The following is a 10,171-nucleotide window of genomic DNA, read 5'->3' as shown; positions in this document are numbered from 1 at the left end:
CAATCCTCTAGTGAACTTATTATCACAAACAGAATTATTTTTTCTCTTCCAGTTTCGATAATAAAGCGCGACAAGTGAAGAATAGGTTGAACCAAATTTTAATTTTCATCGCTTTTTTTTAACATGTTAGAATGCAAACTTAAAATTTATTTATATTTTAAACCTTTATAAAATTATGTACAATATATACCACTACAATAATTGTGTAATAAATAACTTTAATTAAGGTAAATGGCATATTGAACACTGGCCAATTTGCATAAAAAATCCACAAGTTTTGAGCTTTTATAAAACTGAGCGAGTTTTTTCAATTTTGAAGATTCGGTCCGAATTTTCAGCGAACTAACCAAAATATTCTTATACCTTTTTCTTTCTTCTCTTTTTTTCTTTCGTTTTTTTTTTCCCCTCACCGAAGAAGGCGGCGGAGACGAAGGTGGAAACGGCCTGCCTCGCCTCTGCCCCTCACGCTCTCGCCCTCGCCCGCGCACCCCCCGCCCTCCTTGCTTCCGACTCCGTCGAAACCGCACCGCGACTCTTTTTTTTTTTTTTCTCTCCGACCCTCCTCAACCCGCGGACCCCACTACCGCCACCGGCGACAAAAAGAAAGTGCTTTTAGGGGTCCAAAAGCACGCCGGCGAGGGAGGGGGAGAAAAATAGTTACACTTCGGCGAGAAAAAAAAAAGAATAATAAAAAATAAAAAAAAATTTCTATAGAAAAGACCAAAAATCATAGAAGAATGAAGAATATGAAATTGCACTGTTAAAATAAAATTACACTGTTAAAAAAATTTGCACTGTTTTAGATAAAATTGTACTATTTGAAATAAAAATTACACTCTTTGGAATGATGAGTTACACTCTTTAGACTAGTATTGCACTATTTGGACACGATTTCTTACTCTCTTCTTCTTCCTCCTCCACCTTTTCCGTCGCCGTCACCGTCACCGTCAAGCACCTCTCGCGCCACTGCCCCCCTTCTCTGCCGGCGCTGGCGCTTGAGCATGGACGGGGCGACGTTGAACCCGCGCGCCTCGACGAGCACCCGCGTGATGTTGACGCCGACGGGGGGGNAGCATGGATGCGGCGACGTTGAACCCGTGCGCCTCGACGAGCACCCGTGTGATGTTGACGTCGATGGGGGGGCGGGTATTGGACGCGGCGAGGTTAAAGTTGTAGAGGACGAGGAGGGCGTCAACAACAAAGACGCTAACGTCGTAGGGGAGGGAGGTGACGAGGCCTAGTACGGTGGCGTTGGAGTTGGCGGAGGAGGGAGAGAAGGGCGTCGGGGAGCGAACGAGGACAACAGAGGAGGAATTGAGGGAGGTGTGGTTGACGGTGCCGAGGTCGGAGGGGGGGTGGCCGGTGGTTTGGAAAAGGGTGGTGACGGCCCTACCGAAGGCGGGGAGGCGGCGGAGGTCGGAGAGGGAGAGGAACTCCGCGTCGCCAGCCCCGCCTCTGACCGCACCAGGAACGGGTTCTGCATCACCAACAACGTCAGCGTCGCCGGAGCACGACGAGGCAGCAGGCCTCGGCGGCCGGGGGGGAGTGAAGGGAGCGGAGGAGGAGGGCGAGGCGACGGTAGTGGAGGCAGAGGGAGGAGGAGTCGCCACAGGCGAAGACGGGAAGGCCGTTGAGGGCGTAGAAGTCGGGGCGGGAGGAGGAGGAGGAGGACAAGGCGGCGAGGAGGACCTCGGCAGCGGCCAAGACCTCCTCAGCGCCCGCCACTAGCGAGTCTGCGATCGCGCACCACCAGCAGCCGCTCCTTTTTCGAACCATCTCCTTGCCGCGTCACGCTCTCCATCTCCTCCGCGATCGGGGTCCTGGCCGAGTCGGTGTCGGCGGCGTCGAGGGCCAGGCGGAGCACGGTGAGGCGGTCGGCGGGGTCGAGGGCCTCGCGGCTCTAACTAGGGTGGAAAGAGAAATCGTGTAAGGAGGAGGAAGAAGGAGAAAGATGTGGGAAAGGAGAAATGGTGTAAATTTCATCCAAATAGTGCAACATTCGTCTAAAGAGTGTAACTCTTTATTTCAAAATAGTGTAATTTCTATTTCAAAGAGTGCAATTTTATCTAAAACAGTGCAAATTTTTTTTAAAACAGTGTAATTTTTTTTTAACAGTGCAATTTCATTTCTTCTTCATTCTTCTATGATTTTTTATCTTTTCTGTAGAAATTTTTTTATTTTTTATTATTCTTATTTTCTTTTTCTCGTCGGAGTGTAACTATTTTTCTCCCCCTCTCTCGCCGATGTGCTTCTGGACCCCGAGAAGCACTTCCTCTTTGTCACCAGCGGCGGCAGTGGGAACTGCGGGTCGAGGAGGGTCGGAGAGAAAAATAAAAAATAAAAAAAGGTCGCGGCGCGGCTTCGACGGGGTCGGAAGCGAGGAGGGAGGGGCGTGCGTGGGCGAGGACGAGGGCGTGAGGGGCATAGGTGAGGCGGGCTGTTTCCGCCTCCACCTTTGCCGCCTTCTTCGGAGAGGGAAAAAAAAGAAAAAAGAAAAAAAGAGGAGAGAGAAAAAGGTATAAGGGTCTTTTGATCAGTTCGCTGAAAATTCAGACCGAATCTGCAAAATTGAAAAAGGTGGCCCAGTTTTGTAAAAACTTAAAACTTGTGGATTTTTTATGCTAATTGGCCTTGAACTATTTGATAAAGTTTACATATAATTGTCATAATTGAAAATTGAGATGCCTATTTTTAAAAGTGCTAAAGTTTAGAAAGTTTCTGTACATTTTATAAAAAAAAAAACGCTAGTATGCTAGCCAGTGTCTTATTTATCCTCTGTATTAATTTTTTTTTTGTCTAATTAGGTTGGTTGAAATTTATAAATATGAATTTAAAAATTTTTGTTGAATTTGAATTTATAAATAAAATTCTTGATGTGAAATTAAATTCATGATTTCAAATCAAATTTAAAATATAGTTCAACTTTAAAAATAAATTCAAAGATTAAAGTTAAGAGCAAATGTTATAATTTAGATTTGTTTATTTTTCGAAATTATTTAAGACATCACCTTTGATGTTGTACTAAAGAATGTAAACAACATTTGTATATTTTATACCACCAACATCTTACTCTATTCTTATCTGTTTTTTTATTCATAATGTAGAATTAGGAAATAATTTTTTTAAAATTTAACAATTCACATATAGAATAGTAAAACGATCCATAACATGTAGAGATCCATAACGTATAGAAACTTCTTATTGGAAAAAAATAAAAATTATGAATAGAAAAAATACCCCAGATGTAAAGTTAAACTCACTAATTGAAAACAATAATTTTTTTTCAGTTTTGGGTTAATTTCATACAGGTCCCTGCAAATATAGTAAATTGCAAATATAGCTCTACAAAGTTTAATTTTTATATATTGTTTTTGTGAAAGTCCTAATATTTTAAAATATGTCACTCTGGTCTGTTACTATTAAAACACTATTTATTTTATAAGTGAATGACCTATTCGGCATCACAAATATATATCTCCAAAAGTCCCAACTATTAATTAAAGAGGGATTAAAAATTCAATTCACCTCATTAACTAACTAAGATTAAGTATTTTACCTATGATTAACTAATTTTTTCTAACAGATCCTAACGGCAGGAATATATTTGAAAATATCAAGACTTTTTTAGGAACAACATATAAAAGTTGAACTTTGTAGGGATATATTTATAATTCACTATATTTTTAGCGAGCTATATAAAATTAATCCTTTTTTTATCTTATACATGGGTATAAAAAATAATCTCAGATATAAAAATAATCCCAGATGTAAAGTTAATCACATTGACTACGATTGTTGAAGCAACACTCCTTATATTATTTATTATATATAAAATATAAATTTTAGTAAAATATTATTATATTTTTCGTATGAATGAAAATTACTAAAATTTTTATTGATAATTCATATATTTTAAGAAAAAAATTTCTCACTAAACATAATTTATTTATATTACCCAAAAAAATATGAATCAAAAAACTAAAATATTTATCATCTTACATTATACATGCATAAAATAAATAAAATAAAATATTTAAAGTGTATCAATTTAGTATCATGTGATTTTATTTTACTCTTTTTATTATCCCCTCCACTAATTTTTTTTCGTTAAATTAGTGACAAAGTTAAAACTAAAAGATACTAAAGTGAATATTCGATAAATCTAAGTGGAGTATCTAAAATTTCTTTTATATAATTTAACGAAATGTTAACGGAAGAGCTACCGAGGTGATGAAAAGAGAAAAATGAAACTACGGGATACTAAATTGATACATTTTAAACTATAGGGTACTATAGTGAAAAATATAAAACCACAAAGGTGGTATTTGAAGTTTACTCTATTTTTTTAATAGGGTTATTTGCATACACGTCCCTGCAAACATAGTGAATTGCAGAAATATCCCTGCAAAACGGAAACTACATAAGCTGTCCCTGCAAAAGTCCTAATTTATGCAAATATGTCCCTCTGATTAACATCTGTTAGAGAACTGTTTATTTTTTAACAGTTTTCATGTGAAATGACTATTTTGCCCTCACAAATATATCCCTCCAAAAGCATCTTCCCCCTCTCTTTCTCTTCCTCTTCCTCTTCGGGCCGCCGGAGCGGATGGCGGCGACGGCGCGAGTCGAGCTCGCCGGCGACAAAGAAGAGGGAAGAGAAAGAATGAGAGGAGGAAAAAAAGGGAAAAGGAAGAAGGAGAGGAAGAGGGAGAGGAAGAGGGAAAAGAAAGATGAAGAGGGAAAGGGTTCGTCGCCGCGTGCCGCCGCCGCATCTCCTCTCTCGCCGGCGACGAAGAAGAGGGAAGAGGAAGAAGAAGAGGAAAAGAAAGAGGGAGAGGAAGAAGAAGAGGGAGAGGGAGAGGGTTCGCCGCCGCCGTCGCATCTTCTCCCTCGCCGGCGATGAAGAAGAGGGAAGAGGAAGAGGGAGAGGAAGAAGAAGGGAGAAAAGGGAAGAGGGAGAGGAAGAAGGAGGAAAAGAAAGAGAGAGGGTTCGCCGTCGCCGCCGTCGTCGCTGCCGCCGCCGCCACCGCCGCCGCCGCCCTCGCCGGCGACGAAGAAGAGGGAAGAAGATGAGGGGGAAGAAGAAGAAGGGTAGAATCGTAAATTTACGTTATAATTAACCATGGTTAAGTATTTTAACCGTGGTTAACGAAAATTTTCTAACAGTCCTTAACGGCAGGGACATATCTGCATAACTTTAGACTTTTGCAGGGATAACTTATGGAGTTTCCGTTTTGCAAGGATATTTCCGCAATTGACTATGTTTGCAGAGACCTGTATGCATTTAACCCTTTTTAATATATGCGCTATAAATCGATATTAAATGCGCGTCCAAGGAGTGTCCACGTCAGACATGAGTCCGACACAGACACGTGCATCCAAAGAGTGTCCATATCGGACATAAGTTTGACACAGACACGTGCGTGTTCGACACGGACAAGCGAATTTTATAAAAATGTCGGTAATACGTAGATCAAATACAAACAACACATTCAAAACTCCAATTGCCTGATTTGGCGGAGCAGTGCGGCTCAAACAGCAGGCGGCACCACATAAATGTTGGGGAAAGCTGCAAGCGCGCAGCTCTTCCTAAATGTGATTCTGCAGTTGCAGATTGGGCCAAGCACCGTCCGCATAAGATGAATTAAGAAAGTACAATAAAACTTCAGAAACAAAACTCACCATCAGCATCAACTTTGGACAAACAATTACCCCCTCTAAAGCTGGAGAGAGAGAGAGAGAGAGAGAGAGAGAGAGAAGTAAAGTAAGATAACAGAGAGAAAACACAACCAAACTTCAGAAATTTTACTTATTCAAATGAACTGCAGAGCTACCAACTGCAGTAAGATCATCCATCCGCATGCAGTATAAATCTCTGAGCATTCAAATTAACTGACACACGGACTTACATCGTCCCTCTGCAAATGAATGAACCTATGAAGATGGATGGTATGAGGAATTATTGCTCAAAATTCCTCGCAAGTTCTTAATCTAAACCCAACAAGGGACACAGCCAAGAACCTCTGATAACTGAATGACAATAAACCTAGATGATTAGAAACATATAAGCAAACCAGAACCCGACATGAAACCAAACTTCTTCTAATCTAAGCAAAACCGGAAGACAAAAGTGACTAAGAATGCAAAAATAACTTGATATCGCCCCCTCCTAATAACAACAACAATCCTAGCTAGCTGTATTTAAATGTCACAGAAAATAATAATAATGATTATGATGATTTACATTTGCAAAACAGGTCCTTGCAAACCCTTCTTACAATTACAAAAGCCAACAACTGTTTAGAACAGAGGTTTATAACTGCAACCACGTTTTACTGACAATCAGTACTGATGGTGCGACTAACAGAGCTTTCTTGTATATAAGGGCAAAATTTTAAATACTGCTCTTGTGGCTTCAGAGCACTTGCATTTCACTAGTGCACATGCCGCTAGTTTAGGTTTATTTTTAGAAATAAGAGTTTCACAAGCTTATTTTAACAAATTAAAATTTCAACAAACCTAATTTGAGAAAAAAAAAAAAAAAAAAAAAAAAAAAAAGCCTTTTAAAAGAATTACGTTATTTATTTCTACACATTTTGATATTGTTTCGAATAAGTTCAAATTTTAGGAGAATCATTAAATTCAGTGGTAAATTACTTCAGTGAGCACTAACTTTTACCCAATTTTACGTTAAGATTTTTACCATTTTTTTTTCTTGTTTTATCAATTCGATTATTGACCTGCAGAACTCATAGCATCATTGGTATCTAATCTTTACCTAGTTTTTCACTTCTGTCCCTAATTTCTTGTACCATATGTATGTCCATTATGTCAGGCCCAATCTCACTAACCTTTGGGGAAATTTGATTCAAGTATTTTAATGTATTGAAAATACTGTATATTTTATATTTGAAATGACAAATTTATTACTACCTTTTAAAATTAATGGACGGATCATCAAGAACTAATATATTATTATTATTAATAATCTACTAATAATTTTCATGAAATACGGATATGAAAATGCCTCATAAGTTATGATAATCTAGTACCAACTAGAAATTTTTAATGAATATACTACCTTGTTACTATCTTTTGCAACTATCTAATTTGAATTAAATGGTGATAATTTAAATATTTTCAATATAAAATATCAGGGGTCATCGAAATATTACAAATCATAAACCAAACAGGCCTTTAGTATTGTCCTTCACACCTACAACTATCTTTATCTCGCGGATAATATCTGTTGTCTCTTTTTAAGCATTCGGTATTTTTAATATTAAGTCTGGCATGTCATCATGTAACATCCTTATTACTAAATTGATGAGTCGTAGCTTATTAATGCATAAAATGAATAAAATAAAAAATATGTATATATATATTTTTTGAAAAAGTTCAAATACCATCCATATAATTTTGTACTTTTTTATTTTAATATCATATAGTTTAAAGCGTATCAATTTAGTACCTCATGATTTTATTTTTCTCTTTTTATTATTCCCTCCACTAATTTTTTTTATTAAATTAGTGACAAAATTAAAACTAAAAAATACTAAAGTGAATATTCGATAAACCTAAGTGAGGTATCTAAAATTTTTTTATATAATTTAACGAAATGTTAAAGGAAGAGTTGCCGAGCCGACGACAAGTACTTAATATACAAGCATGAAGCATAGGCATGAAAAGATACTATTAATACATAGGTATGCAAAACTCAAAGAACAACCATACTGAGACCACAATAATTAATATCAAGGGGTAGATAGGCAAGGTTAAGCAAACCGGGTGTTGCTAAACCCAATTCAGAGAGTGCACCAACCTCACAATATTCATGGGATGTCTACAGCTTATGCTCAGCTCCTCACCCTCACCCCGTCCAAAGGAGAACACACAAGTCATACACGACTGACTCTAGGGTGCAAATTCCGACCAAAGAATCCACCCAAACTAAAGTTTCAAGGATTTGGAGGCTGAGTTCCAGAACTTGGTGCTGAGGTTCTGAAAGGATAACCAGGTCTCGGAACCTATCATCAAGTTTCACATAACCAGTACTCTCTACCTGCACTGCTACACTGGATGGTTCAAGAACAACATCTCTGGTTCCAAAACCAAGTCCCATACGACTTTTCCAGCAGTGCCAACTTGAATCACCAATTCAAGAGGGAGTTTGAGAAAACAAGAACCTGCGATCAATTCCGCAAAACAAACATTCAAAAACAAAGTCGACAATTTTCCAATACGACCAACAAAACCTCCAAAGAGTCCACTTAAAATGCCCAAGAAAACCAATGTACTCAAAATCAAGTTTAAATACTCATCAATCTTGGGGATTCATGGAAAATAGTTTTAGGAAAAATCAAGGGTCACTAGGACCTTTCGAGAATAAGGTAAAACCTCTCCAAAACTCGTAAAACCTAAATACCCTAATGCTCTTAAAGCAAGAAATTCTTGAGCTGAACCCTAGATACTTATATCACCTACAAGTTATACGGTTGCTACAAATTGTTTAATTTGATTACATACAGCAAAAAATGAAATTTTTAAATTTTCTCAATTTATACATAAAATAGTAGAACGATCCACAATGCATAGAGATGTACAGAAACCCTTTCTCGAAATATATTATTTAGCTTTCTTCAAAAAGTAATAATTGGATACAGCAATTAACCCCCTGACGTAAAATATCCTCATTAGCCACTGTTGATGCAGATGCAAAATGCGACCAATTTGGACATCCAGTATAACTATACAATAGTAAGCTCAGATCTACATTGAACATCAAATATAAGGAAAAAAATAACTTGTAACTATACAATAGTAAGCCCAAAATACATGTCCCAGAACACAAAGAACCTGATAACTGAATGACAATAAACCTAGATGATTAGAAACATATAAGCAAACCAGAACCCGACATGAAACCAAACTTCTTCTAATCTAAGCAAAACCGGAAGACAAAAGTGACTAAGAATGCAAAAATAACTTGATATCGCCCCCTCCTAATAACAACAACAATCCTAGCTAGCTGTATTTAAATGTCACAGAAAATAATAATAATGATTATGATGATTTACATTTGCAAAACAGGCCCTTGCAAACCCTTCTTACAATTACAAAAGCCAACAACTGTTTAGAACAGAGGTTTATAACTGCAACCATGTATTACTGATAAGCAGTAAGAATTTTAAATACTGCTCTTGTGGCTTCAGAGCACTTGCATTTCACTACCTCCTTATGGTTTTATTTGTTGCACCTAACTAATTCTTAGCTTTAAACTGTTTTAGGGTGGCATAATTAAGGACGGACCTCGTGGAAGCGGCACATTTGAAAATGGCATGTAAGGGTCACAAAACAACTTCAAATACATGCGCATGGTCGAAATTGCGACCACCTCATTATCCAAGCAAGCTAATTCTAACAAGCCATTAAAAGAAGATCCTTGAAGCATAACTGAATACTGACCACAGGGTATGCAACAAATGTAACCACAGGGCAGTGAAATGCAAATGTGCTAAACAACGAGTTTTGTAGTAAAAAGCTTTTGCAATATAATTCCGCAACTATAATAAAAGGGAACAAACCAAAATATTGCGGCACGCAAAACAAAATCGTAAAATAGGAAATGCCTTCAAACTAGTTATACATTCCCTTCCGAGCACTGTCCTTTGATGACCCATTTAATTTAATGTTTAAGGACATACATGGCACCGTCCCCATTCTAGCAAATAAAGGAAAATTCCGACAGGTTTAAGAATCCAAAGCATCACATCTGTGAGTTTGTAACAAAATGACCGCCCTAATATAGCAAGGCAAAATGATCGTGGAACCAAAGAAGTCGGCGCTGTTTGTCATAATTAACAAGGAATTATAAAACGAAACTGTTGGCACGAGTCAATATGAAAAATACTAAAGACAGATTTGCTACTACTAGCCATAGCTGGATTGATAGAATCAGAGTAACACTTAATTTCACAACAATTTGATGTATTCAATTGAATTTTATGTTTTGACGAACACGGATCGGCTTTTGATCGATTCTAGTTTCAGCTCTGTAGTTTCGCTCGCAATCCTCAACAATGAAAAATACAATCCAATTTCTAGCGATCTACCATAATCAAGAATAATAATAATAATAATAAAGGAACAAAAGTAAGACAGCATCCCAATA

This window comes from Ananas comosus, linkage group 19 (genome assembly GCF_001540865.1).
Source record: "Ananas comosus cultivar F153 linkage group 19, ASM154086v1, whole genome shotgun sequence".
NCBI classification, from domain to species: domain Eukaryota; kingdom Viridiplantae; phylum Streptophyta; class Magnoliopsida; order Poales; family Bromeliaceae; genus Ananas; species Ananas comosus.
This window is presented reverse-complemented; position numbering follows the sequence as displayed.